Genomic DNA, 19346 nt, shown 5'->3' with positions numbered 1-19346 from the left:
TATTTATAGATACATGTATGTTCAAATCGCTACCTTGTAATTATCGTATAAATTTGCTTTTATTGATACGTAATGCACCTTCGATTGGATTGACGACATATTCATACCAAATAGTTTCATCGTTCCTACCAGGTGGTGTTGTCGAGCAAACAATGGGAATGAGGCGTCAGAGGCCGCTGGGGGAGAAGACTGACTAATGATCAGTTAATAACATGCAAACTCCGGTCTTGTTTTTTGCTAGGTAAGATGGTATAGAAATCCATCCTTTTTACAACCTCGTGTATTATGTATGATACAGACATCAAGCATAGAGCAGTTACATAAATAATTCTGGTGTAATCTAAATTATCCTCATACGGCAATATTTCTAGTGTTTTGAAACATAATTATTGAACAGAGCAGAAGTACATTTGTATTCCAGGAATGGTTTAGTCTCGGGAGAAAACTGACAAGTGCGTGTGACTGCAAACACAGGACGCACACGTGGATGAACTCAGCCAAACACAGTACGCACACGTGGATAAACTCAGCCAAACACAGGACGCACACGTGGATGTAGTTAATATCCTCTTTCACAGTGACTTATATCATAAACATATACTGTCAAACCTACTTAAATATAGCGCATTTAATCTTTATAAAATGTTTATCGCTTGAAATTAACATCAAGAAAAAATATTGCTGTATGTGTCGCAGAAAAATTAACAGCGTACCACTGACTAATGATCAGTTAATAACATGCAAACTCCGGTCTTGTTTTTTGCTAGGTAAGATGATATAGAAATCCATCCTTTTTACAACCTCGTGTATTATGTATGATACAGACATCAAGCATAGAGCAGTTACATAAATAATTCTGGTGTAATCTAAATTATCCTCATACGGCAATATTTCTAGTGTTTTGAAACATAATTATTGAACAGAGCAGAAGTACATTTGTATTCCAGGAATGGTTTAGTCTCGGGAGAAAACTGACAAGTGCGTGTGACTGCAAACACAGGACGCACACGTGGATGAACTCAGCCAAACACAGTACGCACACGTGGATGAACTCAGCCAAACACAGTACGCACACGTGGATGACACTCATTGTCATATGTAACATTTTATATTATAATCTCATTGACATATGTAACATTTTATATTATAATCTCATTGACATATGTAACATTTTATATTATCATCTCATTGACATATGTAACATTTTATATTATCATCTCATTGACATATGTAACATTTTATATTATCATCTCATTGACATAAGTAACATTTTATATTATTATCTCATTGTCATATGTAACATTTTATATTATAATCTCATTGTCATATGTAACATTTTATATTATAATCTCATTGACATATGTAACATTTTATATTATCATCTCATTGACATATGTAACATTTTATATTATCATCTCATTGACATATGTAACATTTTATATTATCATCTCATTGACATATGTAACATTTTATATTATCATCTCATTGACATATGTAACATTTTATATTATCATCTCATTGACATATGTAACATTTTATATTATCATCTCATTGACATATGTAGCATTTTATATTATCATCTCATTGACATATGTAACATTTTATATTATCATCTCATTGACATATGTAACATTTTATATTATCATCTCCTTGACATATGTAACATTTTATATTATCATCTCATTGACATAAGTAGCATTTTATATTATTATCTCATTGTCATATGTAACATTTTATATTATAATCTCATTGACATATGTAACATTTTATGTTATCATCTCATTGACATATGTAACATTCTATATTATCATCTCATTGACATATGTAACATTTTATGTTATCATCTCATTGACGTATGTAACATTCTATATTATTATCTCATTGACATATGTAACATTTTGTAAAAGTTTGTTCCTTTAAATGTTATACAAGTGTAATGTATTTCAGTGTATCTAACTAATTTCCTAGATAAAACCAAACAAGATGGCGGTGATCTTAATCGATTACGAGGTGCATGGTTTTACTCAGTCCAGGTCTTTTATACATATGTACATGCACCTGTGTATACCGTATTTTTTCAGCTAACAAATTATACAGGAAACATCTTGTCTCGTCACATTTGTTTACATATAATTGGCTGAAGTGGTCGAAATGGTCGAGTCACCACCGGTCAGTATGACTTTATAGTTGACCTAAACTGTGCTATAATTCTCATTATACATCTTAACTTGTAGTAATTTTTTGTGTATTTCGCCCTACTGAAATTCCATTAAAATGCCATTACCTGTAGTTAATATCCTCTTTCACAGTGACTTATACAATAAAACATATACTGTCAAACCTACTTAAATATAGCGCATTTAATCTTTATAAAATGTTTATCGCTTGAAATTAACATCAAGAAAAAATATTGCTGTATGTGTCGCAGAAAAATTAACAGCGTATTACTTGTCCATATAATTAATGCCTTAAGCGTAACAGGCAAAATTTAAAAAAAAACGTGATAAGTATCACAGGTATAATTATTGTTGGAGCAAACGAAATAACATCATATGGCATTGGGTGAGTATAGATATCAGGTAGTCGAGTCGCGGAATGGATAGCGCACCCGCCTTTCTACAAGATAAATTTGATTCGCATTTGTTATAAAACAAAGTTCAAAAAGATAGCCCAAGTATTGCCACTGATGAAACAGAAATGTTCTTTTCAATGTTCCTACATGATAACGGTCATATTACAAACAATGCTAGTACGCGATGCTATACTATCTATCAAGTTTAAACCTCCGTCCCCAATACTTGTCAGACCTTCATTATACCCGTTAACATTACACCAATATTCTATGCAACGCCAAACAAAGAGCAGGGAATTGTGCGGCCATTCCGAGACTGTTACAAGGAATTAACAGACTAGCCTGCCTATCCCTACTTTTTACGCTATCTAGTATACAAAGGGACGGATTATAAATAATAATTACTTTCTGTTTTGCCTTCATAAATATCAGTCTCCTTTCACTAAAGATCCGCCTCATTCATTTTGCATGCCTGCATCCAGCGATTTGCCAGTACGATTGTGTATCGGCAAGGCGAGTTAGGGCCGTGACGTCCCTGGGGCCGCACATATTAGCCATTTATTTCACCAATAATCATACCTTCCCAGCAACCAATGGACCACGATCAAAATCACGTCAGCGAAAAGTCCACAAGATATTCCACGAATAACGCAACCTCAATCAAGGTAATTTGATTATAATTTTAAATATCCTGCTGAAGTGGAAACGAGCATGATACTAACTATGTCAACATACAATTATGAATAATGCCTAGGACATTAAAATCTGATCGGTGATATCCATTATCGTAGATTTTATATCAGAGATAATAAAGCGATGGGACAACTGCGGGGATAAGGAGTAGTTTGTGACCAGCGGCTGGCGTTAACAGGTGGACACGTGAAGCAGTGATAGGATGATGCGTGGGTATGTTAGGGATTTCATAGAAGTACATTAAACATTGTCATCGAACCATTTAGATAGACTTCGACTGGCGCATCATGAAATTGTATAACAAAAGGTTTAATAGAAATATAACAGAAGTCTATCACGACAATGTAACAAAACAGGTTTACTAGAAATATTAAAGAAGTCTATCACGACAATGTAACCAATCAGGTTTAATAGAAATATTACAGAAGTCTATCACGACATTGTAACCAAACAGGTTTAATAAAAATATTACAGAAGTCTATCGCGACATTGTAGTCAAACAGGTTTAATAAAAAATATTACAGAAGTCTATCACGACAATGGAACCAATCAGTTTTTATAGAAATATTACAGAAGTCTATCACGACATTGTAACCAATCCGGTTTAATAGAAATATTACAGAAGTCTATCACGACATTGTAGCCAAACAGGTTTAATAAAAAATATTACAGAAGTCTAACACGACAATGGAACCAATCAGTTTTATAGAAATATTACAGAAGTCTATCACGACATTGTAGCCAATCAGGTTTAATAGAAATATTACAGAAGTCTATCACGACATTGTAGCCAAACAGGTTTAATAAAAAATATTACAGAAGTCTAACACGACAATGGAACCAATCAGTTTTATAGAAATATTACAGAAGTCTATCACGACATTGTAACCAATCAGGTTTAATAAAAATATTACAGAAGTCTATCACGACATTGTAACCCAAGAGGTTTAATGGAAATATTACAGATCACGACAACGTAACCAACCAGGTTTAATAGAAATATTGCAGAAGTCTATCACGACATTGTAACCCAAACAGTTTTTATAGAAATATTACAGAAGTCTATCACGACTATGTAACAAAACAGTTTGATAAAAATATCAAACGGGTCCACGGCATTGTAACAAAACAGTTTGATACAAATATTACAGAAATCCACGGCATTGTAACAAAACAGTTTGATACAAATATCACACGGGTCCACGTCATTGTAACCAAACAGGTTTAATAAACGATATTACAGCAGTCCTTCAAAACATTAAAAAACACAAGTTTTAACGATGTCACATCAATCCATCCAGCATGATTATCAAAGCAGAAGTATATAACCACTGAGAAGCCAGCATTGGCCTCTTCACTGTTAAATAATAAACCTGACTAGTCGAAAATAGATTGTGAAAGGAAGCATCGTACGATAGTAATTTGTTAGATTTAAGATTGTGATACGGTTTTTGTCGAGTCATCATTAAAACAACTGTTGACGTGTCGTTACAACAAGAGTTAGTCGCGTTAGCACGGCCACAACTGCTTATCTCACATCAAGGATGTTATTATAAGCCTTAGAAATATTTCGTTTAATAATTCAAGAGGAAATTAAAGGATGGCAGGTTGCTCCATAAAACGGCAGTATACATACCACCAATGTGACGGTTCAGGTCATACAGCGGTGTTCCGGGATATTATTGGGTAAATAAGGATATAAATGTGACAGTGACAGTCAACAATTTGCTATAGATAATCAAACAGCAGATTGAGTGGGTGTAACTAGATAGAGGGAGGATACAGAGAACTGGCACGGCCGCGGGAGTCTGAACGGGGCTGTAAGTCAGCATAGATCTTTATCCCGTTTTATTTGTCTTTATTCGCTGTAAGTTCCTGGTTAAATCGCATTGATGTTCAGATCTCAAACGCAATCCTCCTTATTCAAGAAAATGACGTCACATGATTTTACCTGCTGTGAAAGGTATGTAAACAAAATTTAAGTTTCAGTCTGAATGGAGTTAAAAAGTATTTCTGCGACCAACAACAACATTAACCCATTGGTAAATATATCACAACTAATGGACAAATACTGGTCTTTTTTAGTTATATAATAATAAAAAGAAACATGTCCCACATTTACAATATGTGACTGTGTGGACCCGTGCTATCCTTGGTGACTACCTCGGTAGCTGGCTCTGCTCTAACACTGAACAGAGTTACAATGTAGGGCCGTGAAGTGACTGTAGAATTACCGGGCAAACAGACCTCATCAAATATTGACAACGTTTTAAGAGGAGCTGAACCAGAGATGTGAGAGGTAGGAAACGTCGATGAAAGACGTAACTGGTCCGAGATCCTATCGCTGGTTTACGGGATATTTCATTGATGAAAACATTATCTGTTGATGAATTATTTTTTACCCAAGAAATTTTAGGAGGAAGTTCCAATGAAATTAGAGGTTTCATTTTTGTGTTGAAAACACGGTATTTTGTAGCTGATGTTGTCTATGCCAAAAGTAGAATTATGATTTAACCACAAGCATATGCGAAGTTTGATAATCGGTAAAGGTTATCTCAAACCCTTCTGTAAAGTGTGATATCTGAATTATCTAACAAAAAGTGTAAACCGTAGTTAGTGTACTTATAATGGAAAACAGAATCAAATTGTTCTGCTACTTATTCCTTATGCTAAAGAATACCTGCAGGATTATATATGAAATCATTTTAAAAGCCATTTGAATAACAGTAGCAAATCAACGAGAGATCGATTGCCGAGGTAGTACTGTGCAAACACAGATATGTTTAAGCGCGTATTGGTGGTGATCTCCCTACCGGGGGCGTGTCAGGCGACAGCGTGATTACAATCTGAGCAGGGGCTCTCTGGGATACTTGCAGTTGATCTCATCTTCTGGTCGATGAATGATGACAGCTCATAATCAATAACTAACTGTTGATTCATCGAACCCAATATTCAAGAGAAAATTGCCAATTTCTTGCTCAGTGCATAACGATTCTCGCATTAATTTGTAGAGAAAAAACAATTATCGGTCCGTAACGTCTGCCCATAGATTCTGGAATATTTATATTAGAGAAGTCCTGGTGTTCATTATCAGAACAAAGCTAATGATTCAAGAGGCATATGAAAATGTCAATTATGAAACAACTTTCGGAAAATATTTAAAACAAATATTTCTCAGCAAAACAACATCGTAGGTTATAGTAATTTTATTATTTCATTAGTAATTAAATTAAGTATTTATTAATCTATCTATTAATGTATTTATTTAGTTCTCAAGAGATTGAAAATTTGTTGTATTTTGTTCTGAAATAAAAAGAACTGTTGGCCGTATCTAATTATTGTGGATTTTTAAATGTGAATTGAATAAGATGGAATTTGAACTGAAAAGTCCCTAGCAAGATAAAAGGGAATGGCTTCTTTTGTAAATTAAAAGTAGAAAATGAAATTGACAAATATATGGCGGAACAAGTTATCTAATATCTTTATCTAATTATCACGGTGATACGATACGAAAATGTGACGTCACAAAACCATGCCCCCTGTCACTCAAGTGTCTTGGGAGTGGCATCTCTCGGTAACCGTGGCAGTTACAATGACGTCACAGCCAGCAAATTAAGCTGTTTCATTCACGGTTTCGTTTGTTATGACTTTCCTAGAAGTGATAACGATTATCTTTTGCCTTCAAAAATAACATTTCATTTTTAAATTGTTTCTAATTTGATTTCCGTGCACAAACGAATAAAGCATTTCCAAATCTCTGTCAATTAAAATAATATGAAAGCCTTTATTTAAGCTGAATCAAGGTTAATTAAACAATTGTAGAGTTGTACATTTTCGGAAACTACTTGATGATAACCTATTGCATTCTATCCAGTAGTCAAATTATATCATTTAAACGTAAAAGATGTCAACTGCTAACAGAGTTTCGAAAAGCAATATCTTACAACTTGTATGTTATGTAAATTATAAGAAGATTGATTTTTAACCAAAAACCTATGCGAAACAGAAAACAGAATCCTTGGTAAGTCATACTTTGCTAATTTTAAGGAGATTTATATAATAATTTGAGCTAGGGACGAGTGAGTTATACAAGTTTGGTTATATTAAGAATGCTCGTTTTCGTCACAAAAACAAACGGAATTGAAACAGTTAGAACAAAATAGTGACACCATTTCGTCAGGGGTCCCGTCACAATACACAAATAATAAAAGCTTAATGTAGTTTAATGAAAGAGTAAATTACGGGGTTGGAGAACTGATTGAAGATTTTTCTTAGAGCACTCACGTATTGAAATCCCAACAACTTGTGCTATACAAAGGTGAAAAGAGGCGTTCAGCGCAGAGCTTGGCTGACCAGACGAAGCACAAATACTGACCATTAGTTCGATACCATAAAAGGGCGAGAATGCACGGTCAACGTATAATTTGTCTGACACAAGAAATAGAAAATTGACGTCTTATTATCTGTGTACATTACGTGAGATCAGTGTCGGGGACAGGCCCCGCCTTCTGCGAGCACTGTAACGTCGGCAATTCTCTTAACAAAATACTCACCACCACCAATTTATAGGTATCAACATTTTTAGAGATTTACCAATTTTGTAACATTTCGATATACCAAAATTGATAACAAAAATTGTCTACTTGGTTATAAGGAAGATTTCTATAACATTAAACATCCAGCATTAATCCTAACATAGCAAAGACACATTCAAACTGTTATCTCCGACATCAACAAATATATCCATAACTGAACATAAATTACTTATCATATCAAACAAACTGCAGCAAATATACTTTGCTACATTTTCTTTAGACCTGTTTTTTATAGCAACATGTTTTACCATTAATATGCACGAGGAATATATACACCGCTGTACAACATTCACCCTTTTCATAGAAGTCAAGTTATGGTAAATATACTATTTCAAACGATACAATTGACATCGTCAACATGGCGGAAAGTTGAGAAAAGCAGTAAATGAGCTAAAGACACAAGCTGCTGTCGGTTATCCGAAAAAGTTTGTTTTCATGAATTGCATCGTTTATTGCTGTCTTTGGACAACATCAATTTATAATACCTAATTTTATTACAATGAAAACATGTTTTATAAGTACAATGTCGACAGGGTGGTTTACAAATTACAGGATTTTACACCGATTTTTTATTCAAACAACACATTGTCAAATGCTAAGAAGGCGCAAAAATATATTCCACGGCTCCTTTCTTAAACACTATGTTTGAACTGAAAACTATCCAAAGACGTTTTAAAAAATGAACAATTTTAACTCCAAATCGTATATCAATTATTTCATTAACACTTGCGTAATTTAGAACAAAACAGATGTAGTAACTTATTACTACGCGACCTACCTTATACTGTTTGGTGGTGTGTACTTTCCTTTTATAATAAATTCCACTTGAAAAGAGAGGTTAGGAAAATTAATATCTTCTCCTTTTCCGTATCCAGATTTTGTTTTTTTCCGGGTGAAGATTCGTCCAAAGGAGTTAGGGATGTACAAATGTAGTCCAGTTTAAAAAGTTTGTGCGAGTTCCGTCCTTGTCCGTTCGTAAGGAAAGTCGTGATCCAAAGCTCAAACTATATACAGACCAGGATACAGCGCGGCGTGTGGAGCTAGCAGCCGCACCGAGTGGAGAACTTCGCCTACACAATTTCCAATGAATTATATATGAATCCACCAATAGTAGCGTCACGGTTAAGTATGGGCAATCTCTGGGGACAAGCTTCCAGCCACCACACACCAAACAGCGGCCAGCACCAATGTGAGCTTGTCACAGCTAGCTATTGTTGTCTTATTGGGGGGTACCAAGGTATTGCTATCACAGCTAGGAACACTAAATGGAGTCTTGTCACAGTTAGGAGGACAAATGTATTGTTGTTATAGCTACAGAAACCAAGGTAGTTTTGTCAAAGCTACGGGAGCCAATATAATGTCGTTACGGCTGCAAGACCCGATGTATTGTATCACGGTTACGGGGACGAAAGTAATGTTGTCACGGTTACGGGGACCAAAGTAATTTTGTCATGATTACAAAGACCAACATAGCATTGTCATGGTCAACTATTGGTGGAGAAAGTAGACAAAAGAAATATTATTTTAGGAATTTTGGGGAACGAAAACAGTGGTGTCCCTGTCAGCAAGGAGATTGCGCAACAAAGAAAAAGTAGCGCAATCACAGCTAGGAAGACTGATGTAATGGCAGTTAGGGTATCAAGGTTCTATTGCTGTCAGAGCTAATGAATATGACCCTTGCATCCATTACAAAAATTATGAAAACCTCGTTAAGGAATCAGAAACATTTCAGCCGAATCACAATCTGAATCAGTTCTTCACAATAAACAAGCATACCACCTATCAACAGTTCATCGTCTTACCCACATGACACATGACCTTATACGGGCGTACACTTTGGACAGCTTTGGGCGTGTGGACCAAATGACGTCACAAATACAGATTAATAAAAACATCCCCAGTTTAATCGACGTTTCATGTTTTCGTTCATATTATAGTAAATCTATAACAATGTTGATTTATAGGTATTGCAAAATGCATTATTTCCTCTGAATTACTGGAAATCGTTACACGTATCATTGGGGTGTGTTATGAAATACCAGAGGGTTGCGTACATACGTACCATCAAGGAATCACGATCACAGAGTAGAGTTTATAACATTTATAATGTAATAAATACTAGGATCAAGCTAGGGCGCAAGCTTGATCTGACAAGCTGCTTATTGATACTCAGAAACAGGCGTAGTTTAAAGGAGAAAGGATGTGTTGTCTGTTAAATAGCGCATGTATTTTACAGAAACTATAGGTTATCACACGAGTGTTATATAATTATTCCCTTCTTTGTCTAATGCTTAAAATCTACAATGAAAATAAGCCATGGTTAAGCACAACAGTTGAATACAGCAATAAAGTGCATACTAATATTAATACAGTGTTCATAACATTAGCTGAATCTGACGCCACCAAGCACTGTGCTTGACAACGTCATGAACATTTGGTGTGCTACCTCACAGATAACGACGCCAACATCATTGTTCAACTTTATTGTTTTCACCAACCTAACATAGGAGAGTTTTCCATGATTAAAACGGTGTTTTTAATGTTTTGATTAGAACTACACATATTTGAGGTAAAATGCAAATTTAGAGTGCGTCATTAAATCAATTTGAAAAAAATAATTATTTTCGGGTGGAGGTCTTTTTTTAATAAGAAATTAAAATGTAGAAAAGGTGATTATCGACTGCTGACGATGATATTAAGCTCAGCGATTTTATTAATGGATGCAGTATGATAAGACATTTTGCATATGGTATCCGTACGTTGTGACGTTTTTTTCTTCTTACAGTATGATCATCAGATCTTCGCTAACGGTTTATTACAAAGTTTTAAGTTTTATTATAAGAGGGGCGATTTCGATTTACCGAAAGTGAACTTTCCATTTCTTTATAATAAAATCCCCAATTCCCCCAACTTTGTCGTTGATCTGTCGCAATTGATTCGATATCTTACGACTTGCTTCGAATATAAGTAATTCCGTTATCGATGGTGAAAGCTGGCGGAAAAACTTAGAACACTTCGTTTTGAGAGGTGCAGGTTCATATAGATTAATATAAATGTGAAATATTTTATTTCCTTGTGTATATGCATATCTTTGTGTTGAACAATGTGGCTGATGGTTTCATTTTCACTGTCCATGTAATCGTTGTGTTGATTTGACATTATTTGGGATTTACTGGATTTACACGGCGGCTGTCGTTGGAGAGCTTGAATAACTTCCCCGAACACCTTGGCTTATCATCATTGTACTTGTCAAAGATCACCATGTAAATGTGCTCATTTGTTCATATTTTACCCTACTTTGTATCGCGTTTAATTTCGATTGCTGTTCCGTTCACAAACAGATTGGATGCGCTTGCTTAAATCATGCGACCTGACAGCGATATAACTGTTATAATAAAATCCCAGTGGGATTAATAGATTATCACATTCTTTTTTCTTGTCGCAATCCGCTGGATAAAAGCTGTATGACGTAGTGTAATTCATGTTGGCGTGTTTGTTTGTGTGTGTGTATGTGTGTGTGTGTGTGTGTATATATATATGTATGTGTGTGTGTGTGTGAGTGTGTGTGTGTGTATGTGCGTGCTTGCGTGTGTGTGTGTGTGTGTGCGTGTTCCGTTCATCAATCTAGAGATCACATCAAATGGCCTCGAGATCGTATTCCCGGTCGAGCGTTGCGAAATTTCAAGATGAACACATCCAAAGAGGCACTTTGATCAACTGCTTATTAATGATATACGAACACTCAACATATTGACGTCACCTAGTTCGTGCTGATAGTTAAATTTGAGAAAGCATTCCCAAATGGGTAAACCAATTACAGAACCGTTGTTAACTTCTTCTAATGTATTTCCAGACGTCATCCATAATGTATTTACCATGATACTGGTAGGTGGAATAAATATCTTATAGATGATAAAATCTCTGCTGATAATGCAAATATATAGCAGCCGTTCGAGCACGAATGAAAACATTCAAATACAAACAAAATAAACATAAAATTCAAATTGACATTATTTCATTTATTTAATTCTTTTTGTTTACAGTTTTTGCCTTGTTTTTTGGGATAAAGTAGCGTTGTAACCATATGGCATACCGTCATTATTTAATGGCAACTCTCGACCCCTTTTATGTTCGGATTGACGAAATCAGTTATTTTGTTTACTGCTGCTGTCTGAAACCTTTGGCTTTATGTATATACATATAATTTCTCTGTTCTCACTGATCAGTTACCGATGTATATGGTCAATGTAGCGAACATATCCGTGTTAAAACACCGATAATTCTCTACATTTCTCTCGTAAATATAACATGTATTATCATAATACAACGGCTAATGCAGCTCAGTGTATAAAATCATTAGCACATAAGATATTTATCTAACGTTACCTTCGACAAAACTTCACACCGAGAAACTACAGTTAAATGTATAAAGTATGCTACAATGCTAGCAATGCTTACTCCTAAGGATGTAAACCTATAAAGGGTTAAAATTTGTTCTATGATAGGTCAACCTTAAATGTGAAACGAATTTATTTTTCTTAGGCCTTATGCAAAAAAAATCTATGAAACTATGAAAGTTTGTATTATAAAAAAAGTAATTTCTTCCTAATTATGGAAGTGAAATTTCTTTAACTTACTCTTTCATCTCAGAAGACTTATTTAGGTAAGCCACAACGCCTTTTTTTTTTATTTTCTTCCTAAATCTCTTTTTTTCTTCTCATTTGTTTGTTTGTTTTTGTTTCATATTTAACGATAGATATATAAATAGCTGCTATTAAACTTTTCTTACTGTTCATTTGAATGAAGATGTATTTTTCTTCCTGAAACAGCCCCTTAAATTGGGATAGGGTGGGGTGGTCGGGGTGTACTGAGTCAATGTGCTTCTGTTTTTGCCAAATTTCAAAGACACTTTTGGTGATAAATCTAATATTGAAAGGGTGGACGTTGAGCATTGTATTGCCGAATAAGTCTTTATTTAAACCATAAAAAGAGTTCTTGAAACAATAAGCATATAGTCATTTATTTATATTCAGATGCATATTTGCTTTTAAAACGTTTCAGAATGTCTTAAATCTTAAACTAGATCAAAACAATATTTGAATGTGATTTATACCTTAGAAGAGAGCATCATTGTGAACGCTAGAGAGGATAGTTTGGGCAATATACGTTTTATGCCATACGTAAAGAAAAAGATAACTTAACTATATAAAAGATAAATAGCGAAATGCTGACATCAATGTTTTTTTTTACACATACATGTAGCAAAGTTTACTACACCATTAGCACTGTTTTTATTAAAACAATAGAGATGCCCAACTTGAAATGTATATTTCCATACCTTTCCCTGTCCCAGGAGCAATTTGAAGTCCTTGATATCTCGATGAAATAAAACGAAATTCTCGAGGGAAACTGATCAAATCGTTCAAAAGCACAAGAGGTGGACTTTGATAAGCGAAATAAGTACATAGTCAAACGTCATTTTGGATATTGTTTAAGACGATACATGTACAAACTTATGGTGTGGATCTCGTTCGCAGTCGGACGCTGTTTGTCCCAAGATAGTTTTTCTTTTTCAATCTATTTTTATTTGTGTATTTGTTTTAGTTTAAAATATGGGTATTACAGTGTATTACAAATTGAGTGAGAATGATGGAGATCCTGGTTGACAATATCTCTGTTGACTTCAGTGGCAAGATTTTCCAGAAGACTGTAAGCATTCCTATGGGTACAAACTTGGCCTCTCTTCTGGCCGATTTGTTTTTGTTTTCATTAGAAGCTGAATTTACTGATGAGCTTATCAGGACTAGTAAAAAAGACCTAGCCGAGTCCTTCAGTTTCACATTCAGATATATCGATGGCCTGCTGTCTTTTAATAATAAGAAATCCATTGAACACATCGATCGTATATAAACAAAGACACTATGGACTCTTCTACTGAAGCCGCTTTCCACAATGTTTTCTTACAACAAGACAAGCAGGAGCGGTTTACTACTAAGGTGTACAATACGTGGGACTATGTCGACTACCCGTTTTCTGTTGATAGGTAAAAGTCAACCCAGATATAGTTATTTGAAGACGTTACTCAGGGTGGGAAAATGTCCGTGTCGTTGCAGCACGGCAAAGAACAAATATACTATTTACTAGGAAATATGCTTTCAAAACATAGTGGAAATAATCTGATTCGTTCCCGTCTACATCATAGCATCTGAAAGGGTGAAGTCATTCACAATCGACCTCGGAAGAAGTTATGAACTAGCATAGTACATGTGAAACAGGTTGTGTGTAAATAACCCAAACTCAATTAGGCACTGCATGAAAGAAATATATGGTAATTGACGTAATTAGCACTGTAAAGACTCGTCAATTATTGAGAGACAAAACAAATATAGACATATAAACTAAATGAGGGGGTGGGTGGTCACGTGTTAGTCGTAAACTCCAGTACCTGAAGTGTTAAAAGTATTCTCTTGGGTGTCGTTCGAGTAAAGCTTGGGTAATGCGGACTTATACAAAACGTAACTGAGTTATTGACACGTGTCAGGATATCGACATATGTCCGATATACTACAATGTCTGATATATCGACTCGCCTATTCGACGTTATGGACTCAATGTTATGACATGTTATGGGCTCACTGTTCAGACATGTTATGGAGTCACTGTTCAGACATGTTATGGACTCACTGTTCAGAAATGTTATGGACTCACTCTTCAGACATGTAACACGTCCGAACTGTTCAGACATGTTATGGACTCACTGTTCAGACATGTAACACGTCCGGACTCACTGTTCAGACGTGTTATGGACTCACTGTTCAGACATGCTATGGACTCAGTGTTCACACATGTTATGGACTCACTGTTCAGACATGTAACAAGTACGGACTCACTGTTCAGACATGTAATAGACTCACTGTTCAGACATGTTATGGACTCACTGTTCAGACATGCTATGGACTCACTGTTTAGACATGTTATGGACTCACTGTTCAGACATGCTATGGACTCAGTGTTCAGACATGTTATGGACTCACTGTTCAGACATGTAACAAGTATGGACTCACTGTTTAGACATGTTATGGACTCACTGTTAAGACATGTTATGGACTCACTGTTCAGACATGCTATGGACTCACTGTTCAGAAATGTTATGGACTCACTCTTCAGACATGTAACAAGTATGGACTCACTGTTTAGACATGTTATGGACTCACTGTTTAGACATGTTATGGACTCACTGTTCAGACATGCTATGGACTCACTGTTCAGACATGTTATGGACTCACTGTTCAGACATGTAACAAGTATGGACTCACTGTTTAGACATGTTATGGACTCACTGTTAAGACATGTTATGGACTCACTGTTCAGACATGCTATGGACTCACTGTTCAGACATGTTATGGACTCACTGTTCAGACATGTAACAAGTATGGACTCACTGTTTAGACATGTTATGGACTCACTGTTAAGACATGTTATGGACTCACTGTTCAGACATGCTATGGACTCACTGTTCAGACATGTTATGGACTCACTGTTCAGACATGTAACAAGTATGGACTCACTGTTTAGACATGTTATGGACTCACTGTTAAGACATGTTATGGACTCACTGTTCAGACATGCTATGGACTCACTGTTCAGACATGTTATGGACTCACTGTTCAGACATGTAACAAGTATGGACTCACTGTTTAGACATGTTATGGACTCACTGTTAAGACATGTTATGGACTCACTGTTCAGACATGCTATGGACTCACTGTTCAGACATGTTATGGACTCACTGTTCAGACATGTAACAAGTATGGACTCACTGTTTAGACATGTTATGGACTCACTGTTAAGACATGTTATGGACTCACTGTTCAGACATGTTATTGACTCACTGTTCAGACATGTTATGGATTACTGTTCAAACATGTTATGGACTCGCTGTTCAGACATGTAACACGTACGGACTCACTGTTCAGACATGTTATAGACTCACTGTTCAGTCATGTTATGGACTCACTGTTTAGACATGTTATAGACTCACTGTTCAGAGATGTTATGGATTCAATGTTCAGAAATGTTATTGACTCACAGTTCAGATATGTTATGNTTCAGATATAATAAAGACTCACTGTTCAGACCTGTTATGGACTCACTGTTCAGACATGTTATGGACTCACTGTTCAGACATGTAACAAGTACGGACTCACTGTTCATACATGTTTTGGACTCACTGTTCAGCCATGTCATAGACTCACTGTTCAGCCATGTTATAGACTCACTGTTCAGACAATTTATGGAATCAATGTTCAGACATGTTATTGACTCACAGTTCAGATTTGTTATGGACTCACTGTTTAGACATGTTATTATTTCACAGTTCAGCCATGTTATAGACTCACTGTTCAGACATGTTATGGACTCACTGTTCAGACATGTTATAGACTCATTGTTCATACATGTTATCGACTCACTGTTCAGACATGTTATGGATTACTGTTCAAACATGTTATGGACTCGCTGTTCAGACATGTTATTGACTCACTGTTCAGACATGGTATGGACTCACTGTTCAGGCATGTTACAAGTACGGACTCACTAATCAGACATGTTATGGACCCACTGTTCAGACATGTTCTGGACTCAATGTTCAGACATGTTATTGACTCACTGTTCAGATATGTTACAAGTACGGACTAACTATTCAGACATGTTATGGGCTCACTGTTCAGACATGGTACAAGTACGGACTCACTGATCAGACATGTTACAAGTACGGACTAACTATTCAGACATGTTATGGAATCAATTTTCAGAAATAATAATGACTCACAGTTCAGATATAATAAAGACTCACTGTTCAGACAATTTATGGAATCAATGTTCAGACATGCTATTGACTCACAGTTCAGATTTGTTATGGACTCACTATGCAGACATGTTATGGACTCAATGTTCAGACATGTTATGAACTCACCGTTCAGACATATTATAGACTCACTGTTCGGACATGTTATTGTCTTACTGTTCAGACATGTAATAAACTCACTGTTCAGACATGATATGGACTCACTGTTCAGGCATGTTATGGAATCAATGTTCAGACATGTTATACGCTCACTGTTCAGACATGTCACAAGTACGGACTCACTAATCAGACATGTTATGGACCCACTGTTCAGACATGTTTCAAGTACGGACTCAATATTTAGACATGTTATAGACTCACGGTTCAGACATGTTATGGACCCACTGTTCAGACATGTTCTGGACTCAATGTTCAGACATGTCATTGACTCACAGTTCAGATTTGTTATGGCCTCACTGTTTAGACATGTTATGGACTCAGTGTTCAGACATGTTATGGAATCAATGTTCAGACATGTCATTGACTCACAGTTCAGATTTGTTATGGCCTCACTGTTTAGACATGTTATTGACTCACAGTTCATATATGTTATAGACTCACTGTTCAGCCATGTCATAGACTCCCTGTTCAGCCATGTTATGGACTCACTATTCAGACATGTTATGGAATCAATGTTCAGACATGTTATAGAATCACTGTTCAGACATGTTTCAAGTACGGACTCAATATTTAGACATGTTATAGACTCACAGTTCAGATATAATAAAGACTCACTGTTCAGACACGTTATAGACTCACTGTTCGGACATGTTATTGTCTTACTGTTCAGACATGTAATAAACTCACTGTTCAGACATCTTATGGACTCACTGATCAGACATGTAACACGTATGGACTCACTGTTCAGGCATGTTACAAGTACGGACTAACTATTCAGACATGTTATGGATTACTGTTCAAACGTGTTATGGACTCGCTGTTCAGACATGTAACCTGTTCAGACATGTTATTGATTACTGTTCAAACATGGTATGGACTCGCTGTTCAGACATGTAACCTGTTCAGACATGTTACAAGTACGGACTCACTGTTCAGACATGTTATAGGCTCACTGTTCAGACATGTTAAGGACTCACTGTTCAGACATGTTATGGACTCACTGTTCAAACATGTAACACGTACGGACTCAATGATTTGGCAAGTTACAGATTCACTGTTTTGACAAGTTACAGACTCACTGTTTTGAAATGTTATTGACTAACTAGACGATGCAGTCTGATTTGCAGCCGTTACACCTAGGGATGATTGAATGCACCTGCGATACTTAGCAAAAATATACTTCAAACAACCTATATTCAACAAATGATATCAAAGGATAAATCGACTCTCGAAACATAAATTCTACTATAATATTCTAGGATATTTCAAGTGCGCAAGACTACAAGGGTATTTAAGCTACGCTTGAAACAAAAGGAATTTTATTCACAGAGGCACCGTGTGCATTGCATATTTAAGAAAAGGACCACGACACATGTATCCCTACGAGTGAAGATGCAAGTAATCGCTGAAGTCCTGATAACATACGAAAAATAACAATGTACACGTAAAATGTTATACGGATTTAAATGTTTGTTTTGTCGATATTTTGAGAGGACATTATTGCAAAGGTCTCCTATTGCAAAGACGTTTTGTCTGACGTATGTTTTAGATATGTTAAACATGACGGAGTGAGAAGAATACAACATACTTATCATTAAACAAAGAATCTCCGGATTATTATGTTGACATTAAAATAAAACGTGATTGGAGTTCGATAACAATTATCTTACATCACAATAAACTTGACTTACAGAAAACGCCCGTACTATATATTCTGTATATTTAACTGCCACCGTGATACATTCGTCATGTTCAAAACAACGTAAGGAGAAAATCATGCGTGATTTGGCTTTGCTTTGTCATCATTAATACTGCCTAAAGCCAGTGACAGATACGCTTGCAGCACATTGATATTTCATATTAACATCATTCCACGTTGTCTATATAAGATAAGTGTCATTCTTTTTATTCTTCATTTAGCAATATGGAGTTGTCTAAGAGTAGATTTGTGAAGGTCACTTATCTTGCCAGATTTCTACATTAATTTAAATTTAAGTGTATATCTCTTATTGAGCCTTTCTATTTTCCTAATACCTCTAAGCAAATCTAAAAGAATAAATCATATACCACATCTACATTTTTATTTCAGTCTTAAATACACGGCATAAACATTACACTTTCAAACTCCATGACAAACCTCACTTTACTTTCACAATCGTTAGCTTTCCTGTTCCTAGTCGACAAGTAGCATACGTTTACCCTTTCACGAGGTAACGAGCATAGTAGTGTTGAATTACCCGCTTTCTATTTTACTTATTCCGGTAATTTTATATTTGATTCTTTTTGTATGTTTCCTTTTCTATGTGAAATATTTTTTTTATTCTTTTCTTATTTTTAACGCTTTTTTTATTTGTGACGCCGTTGTAAATTGTCTTTCTATGTTAAATCTTATGGTTCGTTGTATATTCATATTGTTTACGCTGTAAGAAAAACATATTCTATTCAGTTATTTTAATGTATT

General features: G+C 35.5%; 1 protein-coding gene across 1 annotated transcript in view; it reads right to left on the bottom strand.

Annotated features, from left to right (window-relative positions):
* The window catches only part of LOC110461287 (neuropeptide prohormone-4-like), an 82813-nt gene extending 73715 nt beyond the window's left edge, over window positions 1-9098 (bottom strand). Inside the window, exon 1 of the mRNA XM_021514708.1 lies at window positions 8639-9098. The gene's annotated coding sequence lies outside the window, so the exon portion shown is untranslated. The remainder of the gene's footprint in view (window positions 1-8638) is intronic.
* Between the last annotated feature and the right edge of the window lie 10248 nt (window positions 9099-19346).

The sequence above is a fragment of the Mizuhopecten yessoensis genome, unplaced genomic scaffold (genome assembly GCF_002113885.1).
Source record: "Mizuhopecten yessoensis strain PY_sf001 unplaced genomic scaffold, ASM211388v2 scaffold10599, whole genome shotgun sequence".
NCBI classification, from domain to species: domain Eukaryota; kingdom Metazoa; phylum Mollusca; class Bivalvia; order Pectinida; family Pectinidae; genus Mizuhopecten; species Mizuhopecten yessoensis.
This window is presented reverse-complemented; position numbering and strand designations above follow the sequence as displayed.